Source organism: Danio rerio, chromosome 15 (assembly GCF_052040795.2).
Source record: "Danio rerio strain M-AB ecotype USA chromosome 15, GRCz13ab, whole genome shotgun sequence".
Lineage (NCBI taxonomy): Eukaryota > Metazoa > Chordata > Actinopteri > Cypriniformes > Danionidae > Danio > Danio rerio.
Window position 1 is genome coordinate 38784137 of NC_141035.1, and position 15586 is coordinate 38799722.

At 35.1% G+C, this 15586-nt stretch overlaps 1 long non-coding RNA gene across 1 annotated transcript; it reads left to right on the top strand.

Annotated features, from left to right (window-relative positions):
• Positions 1–4209: 4209 nt before the first annotated feature.
• On the top strand, positions 4210–11928 carry LOC147833724 (uncharacterized). Its single transcript, XR_015509739.1, has 3 exons — positions 4210–8421; positions 8519–10175; positions 10890–11928. It is a non-coding gene; the product is annotated as an uncharacterized LOC147833724 (long non-coding RNA).
• The last annotated feature ends 3658 nt before the right edge of the window (positions 11929–15586 follow it).

Here is a 15586-nt window from a genome sequence, read left to right on the forward strand (position 1 = left end):
TTACTGGAGCACCGCTGTGTCAGCCAATCAGAGCTCGGAGAAACTGTAACAGCTTCCCAAAAGCGATTCCATTTGAGAGGGGACGTCCCTGATGTGCAGGTTTTCATTAATAAGCATTTTTGTATCTAAAAATAATTAAGGAAACGTACCATTCTCTCCGAAATATTGGATTATACATCGATTTTCTGCTATAAAGGAAAATACTCCCCACAAAAACTTTAAAAAGAGTTGACACATTTCAAAAATACGTGTCGATAATCTAAAGGCAAAACAAAAAGGATAATGAAACACCAACCGTGAAATGTTAAATACTCTTAAAAGAGAACCAAGAACAACATTTCTATATATTCAATAATTTACAGATTGTTCATTGTTTGTTTCATTTCAGCAGCAAACATGACAGACATTGTACACCTGTTGCTGGGACCGTACCATCATCGCCACAGCAAGAGTTCTTTTAAGCAAAAAATAAACCGTATGAAATCAAAGTAACATCCGTGAGGAAATTAAACAGCCTAAATAAAGGTTGAGAACACCTTTGACTGGCTTCCAAGGCTTAACAGCAGAAAAAAACGAACTGCTGCCTGCGAAAATCCGCTTGCTTTCAGATGTTCTTTTATCATATGTAACTATGCAAGCTTTTGTTCGGTTTGACCAACTATTGGTGATACACTGTGATCAAAAAAAGTAGTTCAGTTATGGGAATTCCTAACGCAATCTCAAGGCAATTTGTAACTTTTTGATTTAGTGGCTAATTCGTATGAATTCATATGATCTAATTCGTACAACTTAGTATGATTTGCTCATCACCCAGTGACAGCTGGGTTTAGGGGCAGGGTTGGGCGCCACGCCTTTTTTTTTAAATCGTACATTTTCGTACATCTCAACTCGTACGAATTAGCCATTAAACTGACAAAATGTAAAATAATTACATTTCCTCGTGAGATCAGGTTGGAATTACACATCAATAATTGTAGTTGCTTGAGCTTTATTTTTAGCCCAACCAGAGCTATAAGGCCTCTTATGCGCTTGAAAAGTTAGCACAATAATAATAATCGTTCAAAAAAAATAGTCCTCCTCTCATCCACAAAATCTCAACTCTGTTGATAGTTGCCAAGTTGGATTATGATGAACAATTCAATCTGTTGTAAGCACGACTGTGAGAAATGGTTGTGTTAATTTTAGATGGAGTTCAATGATGAAGCCGACATATATATTATATGTATACACTTAATCTACATATTAGGCATGGGACGATAACCGGTTTCAAGATCAAGTCAAGGTTTTAAAATCACTAAAAAATTTTTATACCGTTCCTAAGGTGATGTAAGGGTTTTTTATTTGTGTTGTAAAGAATTCTGTGTTGATGAAACTAATGAAGACAGCAGAAGTCTATGATCTATTTAAATTTAGTAATTAAATACCTCATTACTTCAGCTTCAATGGAGTAAGTTGACAGAACTCATATAGATTAGTTTTTCAACTCAAATGGTTTGTAGCAATCCTCAAACTCAAAATCCTCAAACGGTTTGAGTTGCCTTAACTTACTGGGTATTACAGTACTCATTTGGTTTAAGTTCTCTTCATTTATTGGGTTTTACTGTGCTCAAATTGCAAAAAATTAAGTTTTTGAACTTAAATAGTTTGAGTTAATTTTAATATATTTTTTTATTTTAACACTTAATATACATGTTAGGCATGGGACGATAACCGGTTTCAAGGTCAAGTCAAGGTTTTAAAATCACTAAAATTTTGTTATACCATTTTTAAGATAAATGTAAGGGTTTTTTTTTTATTTGTGTTGTAGAGAAATCTGTGTTATTGAATCTAATTAAGACAGCAGAAGTCTATGATTTATTTAAACTATTTGGCCTGACATGTTAACTCTTCCAAAATATTATAAAGATTTCCTAAAATAAAAATACAACATGTTTAATGGGAGAAAACATGGTTGTTTATACCCAGACATTTAAAAAGACCATATTTTAAAGCAGTAATCACAATACTGTGAAACCATGACACTTTTATCCAAGGTGATTATACTGTCAGAAACTTATACAGGCCCATCCCTAGGTTTTTATGGAAATTCAAATCAATTAGAGATTTATGGAAAATATCTAATTGCGGTTTTCTTAAAAGATATTGCGATTTAATTTTGTAGTTAAGCTTCAGCTCAATATTTTATATCGTAGCTTCTTACTGCTAAACTGCAGTGGGTGTTAGTTAAAAAAGGAACTGGAAATATATTAACCTACTCCAACTTTTATTCAAATTTGTTTATAAATATTGAGAAATTAAACACTCAGTTTTCTCTAGAGCTAACAGTTGAGTTTTGGCGTTAGTTATCTCCTTTGTGATGTTTTTTCACATGGTATAACAGCTGCAAACAACTCTAAAATTGTACTTTGCTGTTGATAGCTACTAGCTTGACTGTCATTAGCAATACTTTTAGTTGACATTTTAGCAGGACGCTCATATAGCCGCCCGTGGTGTTTTTTTTTTTTTTCCAGTGTTGGTTGTTGTACTTCCTCATGCTGTAGCAACCATTCTATGACAGCTCTTACAAATGACCTGTTTTTGTTCGGTGTCTGTGACTTTGAAACCAAAATATGCCCATATTATTATCGGCATGTTGTTTTTCTTTTGATATGAATTTGTCTATTAATGCCGATTAGCTAATCGCAATGTTTCATACTGCGATGGTGATTCGAATTCGATTAAATCACACAGCCCTACCCCACGCCTAATACATATATACTAATTCTTGTAATTTAGTAAGCTTAAATGAAAATTTCAGGGGGAAAAAAAGTGGAAATGTTTGGTTTGGAAGTCAGTATACACTCTTTTAGAGATCTATTACAATTATATGGCAGATTTTGCATTAAAATATAAACGTTTAATAATAGAATAAAGAAAATTCTTTACAAATGATTAAATTAATTATTAAAAGTCAATTTAAATGTGTAGTACCAAAATGTGGATCTCTAATTATGAAAAACATAATTAAAATAAAATTAGAAAATTAAAAAGCGAAAGTTAAAAATAAAAAAAATAAAAATGTAATAGTACCAAAATGTTGTGTTCATGAACTGATACTTAAATAAAAACATTTAAATAAAACAATAATATTAGCTAAAAAAAAAATAAAAATGGTCTGAGGCCCTCTGAGAGTCCGTATAAACTCCACTCCTGCTTATTATTACAATTTAGCGGGATGTAACATGACCAAGCATAAAAAAAAATAATAGTTTGACAGACATCACAGTGTGTGTTTGGCAGCATGAGGTCAGTAACGGCTCACAGTGCTGAAACACAGTGTGTATGTTTGTATGTATGTATGTATGTATGTATGTGTGTGTGTGTGTGTGTGTGTGTGTGTGTGTGCGTGTGTGTATATGTGTGTAAACTCTTTCATAAAGTCCTGAGGTCAAGTCTAGGTGTTTGAGGTCATTCGTACTGGGTGCAGAAACTGAGTTGTAAGTGTAATCTGGCAGTACTGAAAAAAACCGTTACAATCGACAAAAACCCGACACAATATGGCTGCTTCATTGAGCATCCCTGTACCAAAAACATCTGTCGTACGTTGGGTACTTAAAGGAAAAAAAAAGTACCATCATATACATAAATATTAATGCACCATTGTTTGAAAGACTATTGCCATCATACTGCCCTGTACCTGTGCATTTTACCATAGTAGAAATGGATTTGTACCGAGTCTGTAACAGTAATATCTGAGTAGGTGAAGAACACAGTGAAAGTCCAGCTGAGGGAGATTTATGGTTGGTGAAATCCAGCATTTTGTGAGGTCCGGATATGTGATGTTTTGAGGTCTGTTTTGTCCATATGGTTTTGGTAGCGTCCTGCAAAAATGAGGTTAGTGAGTTTATCGAGGTCCAGTTTTCTGAGGTCCGGCTTGCAGTGAATTGGGGAGGAGATTTTGAGCGTTGATTCTTGAAGCAGCGGCGGATTTTTACTCTTCATTCTGGTGGAAAATAAAGGAGAAAGTTGGGTTAGTTGAGTCATGGTCATGTCAAATCAAACGATTTAAAATTTGCACAGTTTACACACAAACATACACTTAATTACTTAACATTCTTCGTTAACATTTTAATTGGCACATAATATATCTGTACATACAATACTACATGTATATACATGTACATACATTTTGTCAATTTGTATATTTTTATTCTCAATTTTCTTTTTTTTGTCCTGCCACTGTCATTCTGTTGCACTGTGGGAAATTCTGTTGCGAAAACAATTTTGCCATATTTGTAAACATGCCTGTTAAAGCTCTTTCTGATACTTGTATTATAAGGTATCAAATAGTATATCATATCACGTATTGTATAATATCATATAGCATGTATTGTATCATATCATATCATGTATAGTACTTTATATCATATGTATCATCGTATCACATCATATATCAAATACGATATAGTATCGTATTATGTATTGTATCACAAATTGTGATAAATTAAATTAAATTGAAACTCTGTTAGTCCAGTCTTCAGAGTTGAAGTTCAGTTTGGTTAAGTGTGGTTTAAATTTCACAGCTGAAAGTCTAAACACTGCAGAGCAAATTCATCAATGCACAGCTCCACATGTCCCAAACCAAGCAAGCCAGTGGAGACATACCGTATCGTATAGTATCATATCGTATCATATATCAAATCATATCATGTATAGTCTCATATCATATAATATATCATATCTCATATCGTATCATATATTTCAAATCATAAATCATAACATATCATGTATCTCAGGGATCACCAAACTCGTTTCTGGAGTCCTGCAGATACTGGCTCTAACCCTAATCAAACACACCTGAACAAGCTAATCAAGGTCTTTCTAGGTATACTTGAAACAATCAGGCAGGTGTGCTGAGGAAAGATGAAGCTAAACCCTGCAGGGACACCCGGCCCTCCAGGACCGAGATTGGTGATCCCTGATGAATCTTATCATACATCATATGTATTGTATCATATCATATACACCAAATCTTATCATATATCATATCTCATATCGTATTGTATCATATATCAACTTATATTTCGTATCATACATTATATGTATTGAATCATATTGTATCATATCTCATTGTATCGTATCAAAACATATCATATGTATCTTATCATATGCATCTTATATTATATTGTATCAAATATCAAATCATATAGTATTATATCATGATATATCGTATCATATCATACATCATATGTATTGTATTATATTGTATCGTATAATATACATCGTATCATATCATATATTATATCCTATCATAAATCAAATCATATACCATTTCATTTATCAGACTGTAGCATATTGTATTGCATTGTATCATATTGGAACATTTTTATTTAATGCAATGTCAGCAACAAGGGTTATTTTCATGAATTCAGAACAAAAAAATACAATAAAAACCACAAACAAATAAACAAGCTAAATTAGACGCTTTTTACCATTAATATATGATATGAAATGTAAAAAACCTTAGCTCAACATCTCTTTACAAGAGTTTAGTTCATAAAAAAAAAACTGCAGTCATTAAAAGCAGGACAGTCTAATAAAATCTGTTTTACAGTAAGAGGAAAACTGCTGTACAAACACTAAATAGAGTCTTCACCTTTAAGCAAAAATCATGAGTCAGTCTTAAATGTCCAATATGTCAGGAACAGACATTTATTATGCCAAAAACAATGTTACAAATAAACACAATAAAAACCAGAAACAAACACAAGCTAAATTAGGCAACATTTTTACCATTCACACATGATACAAACATGAAAAAAAAAAGTTTCTGAATATCTCTTTAAGATTTGTTTAAAAAAAATGTAGTCATTAAAAGTAAGACAGTCCAATAAAATCTGTTTTACAGTAAATGAATGGGGAAAAAAGGGGGGGAAAAGGTCAAATTTTTGCGTTAATTTATTTAAAAAATAATTTGAAGTTTCAGGGTGTATTTTATATAATTTATAATACGTTCATATATTCCACTGATCTCACCAATTATTTAATATGTAATACAATGTAAAGGACTGAACTCTGAAGGAGGAATTTACCAGCCACAGACAAGACAAAACCTAAAGCACTATTTGGAGTAGAAACACGTTGTTAATCTGCTTTTTTTTTTTTTTTTTTTTTTTTTTTAGGAACACATTCGCTGCCTTGTACACGAAAACAAACAAATCCTCCCCTTTCTTCCTTGATTTGAAAACACCACTCTTTCTTGCATCATTCCTTCGGCCTGAGGAGTAACTGACCTTGCCAACGGTTGATAAACAAGCATCACCGTTTCCCTGGAAATGCTCAACACAGATTTGAACAGCCAGAGAGGAGCCAAAAGCTTTATGACATCATCGCTCGGCAGAGAGAGAGAGAGGGAGAGACGTGGTGCACACAATCTATTCTCTATCCGTTTCTCTCCTTTTACAACCATATGTGAGCCACATCCATTTTTTTGTATGGTTAATATATTGTTTTTTTTTTTTTTCTTGATCTTTTTAATAATCCTAATAGTCTAATAAATTTAAGCCTTGTGTACCGTTCAAATGTACTACCCGTTTGTTATGTTGTTGGCTGTTTTTGCCCCATTGACTTCCATTATAAATGACATTTTTTTAATTGCAAAGACATGACACCATATAATCATCCATTCTTAATTATTGGTGGTTTTCCCTGTTGGAAAGAGGTACAACTTTCCGACTTTTATATGGAGTTCTTTGGAGTAAAACAACAAATTGTAGTGTGTGCACAAATATCCTTACTATGCTGACTATGATCTGAGAATTGAGCTCTTTATTCTTTATTTTGTGAAACAACAATTTAAGTGTGCACAGGTCTCTCTCACACACTCATTTATGGTGTCTACACACACACACACACTCCATATGATCTTATAATTTTAAGCCAGAAGCTTTTTTTTGCACTGCAAGTGATGATCGAAAGTACAAATTGCAAGATGTTTCCCTTCCATAAATGCATTGAATATATTCAACAATACACTCCGGGCAACTTTACTACCCTTTCGTTGTGTTGGAGGCTGTTTTGCCCCTTTGACTTTCATTATAATGATATTTCTTGACAGGACATAATCATGGATTCATGATTGTTGGTGGTTTACATATGCACTATTTAAGCACTATTCTATTTCATTCATTGGTTTACATAAACTGCAATGCTACGGCAGTACTTGACAAGTCATGCCAATAAAGCTCATTTGAATTAGAAAGCTCGAAAGGTGGTACACACACAGTTCGTTCTTTTTCTTGTTCTCTCTTTTATCCGTTTATCCACAAGCGTATGTGAGCCTCATCCGAAAGTGGTGTTCCTGACTCCTGCCCTGCTCAATCACACACCTAATCCACTCAGACGCACACAAACAACTACAAGCTGTTTCTATTATATAACACTCTCACTGGCTGTGATTAAAAGATCAGAAGGCAGGCAGACAGCATTAGAGCGCACACCTGTGTTTACCAGCACTTCTGAAAAAATTGAAGACGCATTAAGATGTCATTTATTTAATAAAGCTCAAACGAATTGCAGTGAAGTCATTTCGAGCAAAATCTGATGAAAACAAAGTGTGTTTTGGGAGATACTGAGGTATTTTTCATGTTTAATACAGTAAATCTGCAAGCTTTTACATCACTAATGCTGTACTAATGTTCTAAATAAATAAAGAATAAAAAACTTTCTTAACTAGGATCAGATGGCGAGTTTTGTTGTTTGCTTTGTCATTGAAAGAATATGCAACATAACTTTATAATTACTTACAGATAATGAGAAAACTACTTTAGATTTTTCGAGATCACAAGAAAATTAAGTTGTTAAAATGAAAAAACAACTTTTGATATGTTGAGATAACGAGAAAATTAAGTCAAGATAAAGAGAAAACTACTTTTGATGTGTCGAGATTACGGGAAAATCAAATTGTGACGACAAATGACAAGAAAACTACTTTTTATAAGAAAATTAAGTTGATAACGAGAAAAATATTCTGTTGAGATTTAGAAAATAAGGTCGTTATAACGAGAAAGATTACGAAAAAAACTAAGTTGTGATAACAAGAAAACAACTTTGTGTTTGAAATATTGAAATATGTTGAAATTACAGGAAAATTAAGTTGTTGTAATAAAAAAAAACTTTTGATATGTTATGATCCAGAAAATTAGGTTGTGATTACAAGAAAACAACTTTTGATATTTCGAGAATGAGAAAATTAAGTTGCGATAACAAGAAAACTTTTGTTGAGATCACGAGAAAATTAAGTTCTGATAACAAGTAAACTTTTGTTGAGATCATGAAAAAATTAAGGTCTGATAAAGAGAAAACTTTTGTTGAGATCACAAGAAAATTTTATTGAGATAACGAGAACAACTTTTGATATGTCGAGATCAAGAAAATTAAGTTGTGATAACAAGAACTACTTTTGACATGTCGAAATCATGAGAAAATTGTGATAACCAGAAAACAACTATTGACATGTTAAAATTATAGGAAAATTAAGTTGTTATAACAAGAAATTTTTTGATATGTTATGATCGAGAAAATTAAGTTGTGATAACAAGAAAACAACTTGTGATATTTCGAGATCGAGAAAATTAAGTTGTGATAATGAGTAAACTTTTGTTGAGATCACAAGAAAATTTAATTGTAATAACGAGAAAAGAACTTTTGATTTGTCAAGATTACAAGAAATAAAAATTTTGATAATGAGAAAACAACTTTTGATATGTCAAGATCAAGAAAATTAAGTTCTAATAACCAGAAAACTTATTTTGAGATTACGAAAAAATTAAGTTGTGATGACAAGAAAACTTTTCATATGTTGAAATAACAGGAAAATTAAGTCGTTATAACAAAAAACCTTTGTTATGTTGAGATCGAGAAAATTAAGTTGTGATAACAGGAAAACTACTTTTGCTATGTCTAGATCATGAGAACATTAAGTCGTGAGAACGAAAAAAATACTTTTGCTATGTTAAGATCACAAGAAAATTAAGTTGTGACAACAAGAACTACTTTTGATTTGTCGAGATCATGAGAAAATTGTGACAACACACACACACACGCGCTAACAACAACATGAAGGCTTGACTACATGATGACAGAATTTTCTCATCTTTCCACAAAGTAAATAAGGTCAATTCTGACGCTTGTGCATGTTCATGTACATAACCACTGCCCTCTTTCCATCACCCCTGACATTATTGTAGTACAGCTCTGCCCTGGAATACAAAACCTCGCCTTGATCAGAGTGAGCTTATTTGTTTATTTAGACTGGTCTGATTTTGTTCCCAGACCTTTTACCTGAAGCTGTCGTAGCAGTCTTGATGTCATTCATGAAAGGGCACTGGCCATTAGAACATGAAACAACTGATTCGCTGTTTACACCGAAATAAACACGGATTCAATTCATCACTCGAGCTCTAAAATCAATCCTGCAATGTTTTTTCCATTACTTATAAAGTGCTTAGTGTTCACTTAGAAAGGCAAAACACTGCAGGTGATTTTTTGTTTCTTGGTGAAAACATTCTTTGTTTGAAAACCTTTGTAAAAGGCTTTGCTAAAAGGTCCCATGAAATTAAAATAAAGTTTTTGACATGTTAGCATTACTATTGTTGATTTTTAAGATATCTAAAAGCTAGTGTGCCCCAAAACAGTGACAAATCTCCTGTTTTTAAGATGTAAAACTGATATAAACATGTAAAGCTTGTAGTTTGTCACTTCCGCCTAAATTGATTAACGCTTTATTCACATCAACCCATACCAGTTTCTTATCACAGCATAACCAATCAAATGCTCTTTAGTATCTTACAAGCTTGCCTTACCTATACTAAACAATCTACAAGCATAGATATATTCAATAAAGAAAATAATGCTAATTAAATAAACAGTCAAAATGTATTCGGGCATACAGTAATTGAATAATCGAATGTAAAATAATACTGCATAGTCTTTGTTTTATAAACAATTGCATAAAATTATTCGTAATTAAATTAATTTACATAATGAATTAAAGTTACAATTGGTACATTGGTACAACCCGCACACATTCACAGGCCTCAAAAAACACTTCAATCAATCAATTGTATTTCAGACTTAACATTGCATATACTAGCGATATGACTATTGCAAATGAATGATCATATTGCAATATCGATGCTGAAATGACATATTGTGCAGCCCTAATTCAAAACATACAGACCCAAATTTTAAAAGTGCCACAAGAAACTGTATTTTGAATGCTTCCTTTGCATTCAATTTGGAAAAGAAATCTGTTTAAAAAAACAAAAAAAGCCCAAAACCTCAAAAATTGGCAGCTGTGTCTCCTCAACCGTATAGATGACACATGAGTTGAGGAGAAGTAGGCCTCAGTTGAGTATGGAGCTCATGGTTAAGATCAGGGCCCCAGATGAATTCTACGGGAAGGAGCAGGCCTGGGTTCAGAGCTGAAGAGGCAGCGGCTGAGACAAACCTCAGCTATAAATACAGCGCTGTGCAGCAGTGGAGCAGAGAGCCGCGGGTCTAATAGCGCAGCGCTGAGAACATGAAAGCCCCCTCACATCTCACCAGCAACCCCGACGTCAAGCGCTTTTATAGTGCGGCCATTTTTAGGGCCTCTTTCCTCTTTACTTAGAAAACCAGAGAGATGGAGAAAATTGCAGAGGTTGAAATTATAAGCTGCCGGACTGTGCAAACGCGTACCGTGGGAAAAAAAAAAAAAAGTAGAGGGAGTGCCACTTAAAAAAAAAAAAATGCCACTCCCGGAAGTCACTGCATCCCGGAATGAGGGGGAGGAGCTGCTGGTGGCATTCTGCAATCCCTGAATTCAGCTGTTTGAGGATTTATGAAAGCAGCACAATATATCGTTTCAGCATTGAAACGGCAGTGTTTGAGTCTGCAATAGTTGCGCCGTAGCCTCAGCCATGTCAAATTGGGATTTTAACTAACCTGAAACCACAATTCCGAACACATTATTTGTTGAGTCATTGAACAGTCTCTAACTCTAATACAATAGTTTGAAAGACGTTTATTTGAATGTTTTTTAAAGGCCTATTAAAGATTTTTTTAGCTAATTTAGACCATTTGTTCACAAGAAAAGTTTGCGACTTAAAGATTGTTTTATGTTTTAATAATTTATAGAATGAATACACTACCTGACAAAAACCTTGTCGTCTATCCACGTTTTAGAAACAACAAGTAATAACTTGACTTTTGGTTGATCCTTTGATATCAAAAGTGGCTTATTTGAAAGGCAAAGTCTTCTAGATTACACTTATTTGGTTAAAATAAAATGATCATGCCTTGATTTTTATTGATTTAAAAATTAGAGTTATTAATTAATAGAGTAAGGTGACTTTGCTTAGACAAAAGTCTTGTCACTTAACAGAAATAATGTACAGTATAGAATATAGAGTCATTGTGCAGTGGAAAAAGAATTAATATTAAGTTCTTGCAGGACTCCCAGGGTTCATCAAGATTCTTTGGATTCATCTTCAAAGTCTCTTCCTTCATCTTACCCCAGACATGCTCAATAATGTTCATTCATGTCTGATGACTGGGCTGGTCAATCTTGGAGCAGCTTGACCTACTTTGCTTGCAGGAACTTTGATGTGGAGGCTGAAGTATGAGAAAGAGCGCTATCCTGCTGAAGAATTTGCCCTCTCCTGTGGTTTGTAAAGTAATGGGCAGCACAAATGTCTTGATGCCTCAGGCTGTTGATGTTGACATCCACTCTGCAGATCTCTGGCACACCCCCATACTAAATGTAACCCCAAATCATAACTTTTTCCTCACCAAACTTGACTGATTTCTCTGAGAATCTTGGGTCCGTGCGGGTTCCAATAGGTCTTTAGTAGTTGTGATAATTGAGATGCAGTTCAACAGATGATTCATTGGAAAAGATCGACTATTGTGCAGCCCTACATAATGAGTAAAACACATCCTTAGCTTTGTTCAGACTGCCAGCACAAGTCATCTGCATATCTGATTGAAATCTGACATGTATATGAGCAACAAATGATACATTATAGCATTTTACTGTGGTTTTTGTTTTGAATTGACACCAAATGTATTGCTCAGGTCCGAACCAGTTAAAATGAACCAAAATGTAGTCATGTGACAGCATGACATCCCTTAAGCCTGGTTTGTACTTCTGCGTTGAGTGATTGGCGTGACCCACAGTGCAGGTGTTGCGCAGCAATAACACTTTAGAAACGCTAACTATCAGTGAGGTTTATTTGTTCCTCTGTTTCGAGTTTCTTCGCTGGTGTTTTGTTTTTTCTGAACTCTAACTTAATGTACAAGTGGTTCAAACTTGCTCATTTTGAGGCAGGAACCATCAGACGTGCAATACGTTTAATCATAAGGTAAAGACAAAACAAAAGTTTCCACCTGGAGCTCATTAAGCCTAGTTCACACTACAGGATTTTAAACATCAGCAGATCGCTGTGCTGTTCACACATGACTTGACTTTGTGTCTTTTAATCTCTGAGGTGTTCACACTACGCAACACTCTGTGAATGATCCACAAGAGGGGGGTCACACACTACATGATCTGACAACAACTCATTCCCCATCAGCTCATTCAAGCTACCAAACCACAGCTAATGAAATTTTGAGGGAGGTGTCGTCAGAAAAAGCTGAACACTATTGGCTGCTTGTGTGCTGATTACATCACTGACAGCGTTTCAAGCTTTGGAGAAAGCATTTAAAAACATCGTCAAATAAGCTGATTTATCAGCGGATTAATCACTCATCTGCAAGGTTCCAGTGGATAGAGATACAGAGAGTTTTTAATTTTTGTAATTTTATAACTCTTTGAAATAAAACTAACATATTTATAACACCCTGCCGTTTTCTAACTATCAGTGTATTTCTTTCTGAAATTGTTATTTTTTTATTACAAAACAGTAAAGAACTGAGCATTTCTGCCTTAAATTACCATATTGGTTAAAATGACTGCATGCATGTCTGATACTTTACACTGTGACTTTAAATATGTCTGCATTTTCTTGCCTAGAAATTTCCTGCTAACATAAACAAAACTTTCTGATGGCAAAAACATCAATTTACTTCAGATATCTTTCAAAACAGCATATTCTGTGCCGCGAAATAGCTCCTGTTTGAAAGTGAAAATGAAAGCCAAGACCTTTAAGTGTTTTAGAATCTTAACTACATATTTATAGGCTGTATTACCAAAAAAAGATTATATTTTTAGGGCAATGGTGTCATTAAATATGATGCCAGACATTCAAAGCTTAATTTTAATATCTCACTAATAGCTTTGAATGTAAATATGTTGTGACAATATGGCGTTTTATATGAGAACGGTCAGAATGAGCAGTATGGTAATTCTAATAGTTACAGAATTCTAGTTCCACTGTTAATATAGCCTACTTTCATGTCTGTGTTAACACAGATCGAAGCAAGTGCGTTGATGCCCATTCTGACCAATCACAGATGTTTCTGCTGAGCTCCTGAACACACAGGCATTCAGCTCATGCTGATCTGCTCTCTCATTGGCTGCAGCTCGTCACTACATCTGACCACACGTGGGGTTGAGTCGGCCGACTGCTCTGGAATATTCAGCATGCTAAATGTTGGATTTCCGTCTGTGAGGTGTTGGCGATGCGTCAGCGAGCCTCGTTGATGCATTGTTCAGTAGTTCACACATAAAGAGTGGCGAGCGCCGAGCACCCGCAGATTTCTTCCCGATCACAGCCCGATCTGTCGGCGAGCTCGTTAACTTCCAAATCGGGCTCAAATCAGGCTTAAAATCCTCTAGTGTGAACTAGACATTAATGGGACTCCTCACTTGTAAACACTCGTATAGCAGGTCTCGGTTCCGCCCCCACATTAGTCAACGCTTCCAAGCTGACCAATCACAGAGCTTGCTCTACGCGTCGTTGTGACATGTAGTAAAATTTTTTGAGAGGTGCGCGTCAGCCACCGCAAAGGCTATGCGACCATGCGCAGGTTGCGTCAGAGCATATGCACTTGATGCAGAAGTATAAATCAGCCTTTACTGGCTAGATGTTTCATTAAACGCATTTCCTAAACTGCTTTTAGATTGGTTCAGAAATGATGTGTGCAAATATTTCAATGAAAGTCCCGAAAGTATGGAAGTCCTTAGAGGCTATGCGTTATATTATAATAACTGTATAATAGCTCCATCACGGGACTCAATACCTGTAAACTCATCTGGCTCATGGCTCTTAGCACTGCCCACACTTGTTACAGCCACCGAGCCAACCAATCACAGAGCTTTCAAAATGCAACATTACGACATGTGGTCACAATTTTTCAGAGGTGCGCATTAGCGTCAACTATGGCGAGGGTTAAGCGAAGGTTTATAAACTGGTAAATCTACACCAAATCTCACATCATCCAGCCAAACTGGCCAACTAAAACACATCTCACCCTCATCATCTAATTATAACTCAAGCTTTTTCATGACTGTGGGAATATAACCTGTGGGAATACACAGGCTCAATGACAGACTACGTAAATAGTTCTCAAATAAATAAACGAATAAACACTGATTGTAATACCAACAGCATGACTTCCCTACATGCCTCTTTAACTCTTCTCCATGCACAAACACATGACATGCATCACATGTGTGTTAAAATAAGCACACGTAACATTATCCAGCATTACGGGTGTACGGTAACGTCACACTCCATACAGTACAGTTATCTGCACACTCATACAGCGTCTGCAGAGGTGGGATTTGGAGCTTTACTCTGCAGAGAGCCTTATATGGTTGCGAGTGAGGGGTGGTGCTCAATCTACCATCAGCTCAATGAACTAACGTCATTCAGCCATATAACTCACACATACACACACACAGGCATGCTGTGCCAGGACCTGGGAGAGTGGGGACATTTTTAGCCCACTCAAACTTCCACACACACACACACACATCCACGCGCTGTGAGGGATATTGGTTACAGACGTGTGCGCTGTGATTTGGCATGACTGACGTCAGCACACAGGTCGTGTTCGCTGAGAGAGAACATTCAGCATTGATTGCCAACACACAAACACAGCTCTTGATGAATTCAATCCCAGACTTCTGAAGTGAGGCGCTCTCTTACTTAACACAATTACAGCACACTGACAAATTTACACTTATACAAGACACACAAGTTTACATAGGTCCACTAGGTGAGACAGATGTTGCAGGTGGATATTGGAAATGTAAGCTGTTGCACACTTTTGTTTGCTTTATATTTTTACATTTCTTATTGGTTTTCGAGTTGTTTATAATAGACTATTGGGTTTGTTTTTACTGTACAACATCTTTAATTAACTAACATGCAAATTTATAAAAAACTAAAATAAAAAATTTATCTAATCAAATATCTATTGCCCTTCAAAGCTCTTCTGTGTCAGGTCAGATAGACGTTTATCAAAGGTAATATGACGTTACATTGACTAGTAAAAGTGTGTACCATCATCAAACTCAAAAACTGCATTGATTTGATTGTTTTTTTCTTTGTGGTGTGCAAACGTGTTTGGTGCTTGATTACTATTGAACCTCTAAAGGTTTTGACAGTTTTTGTTA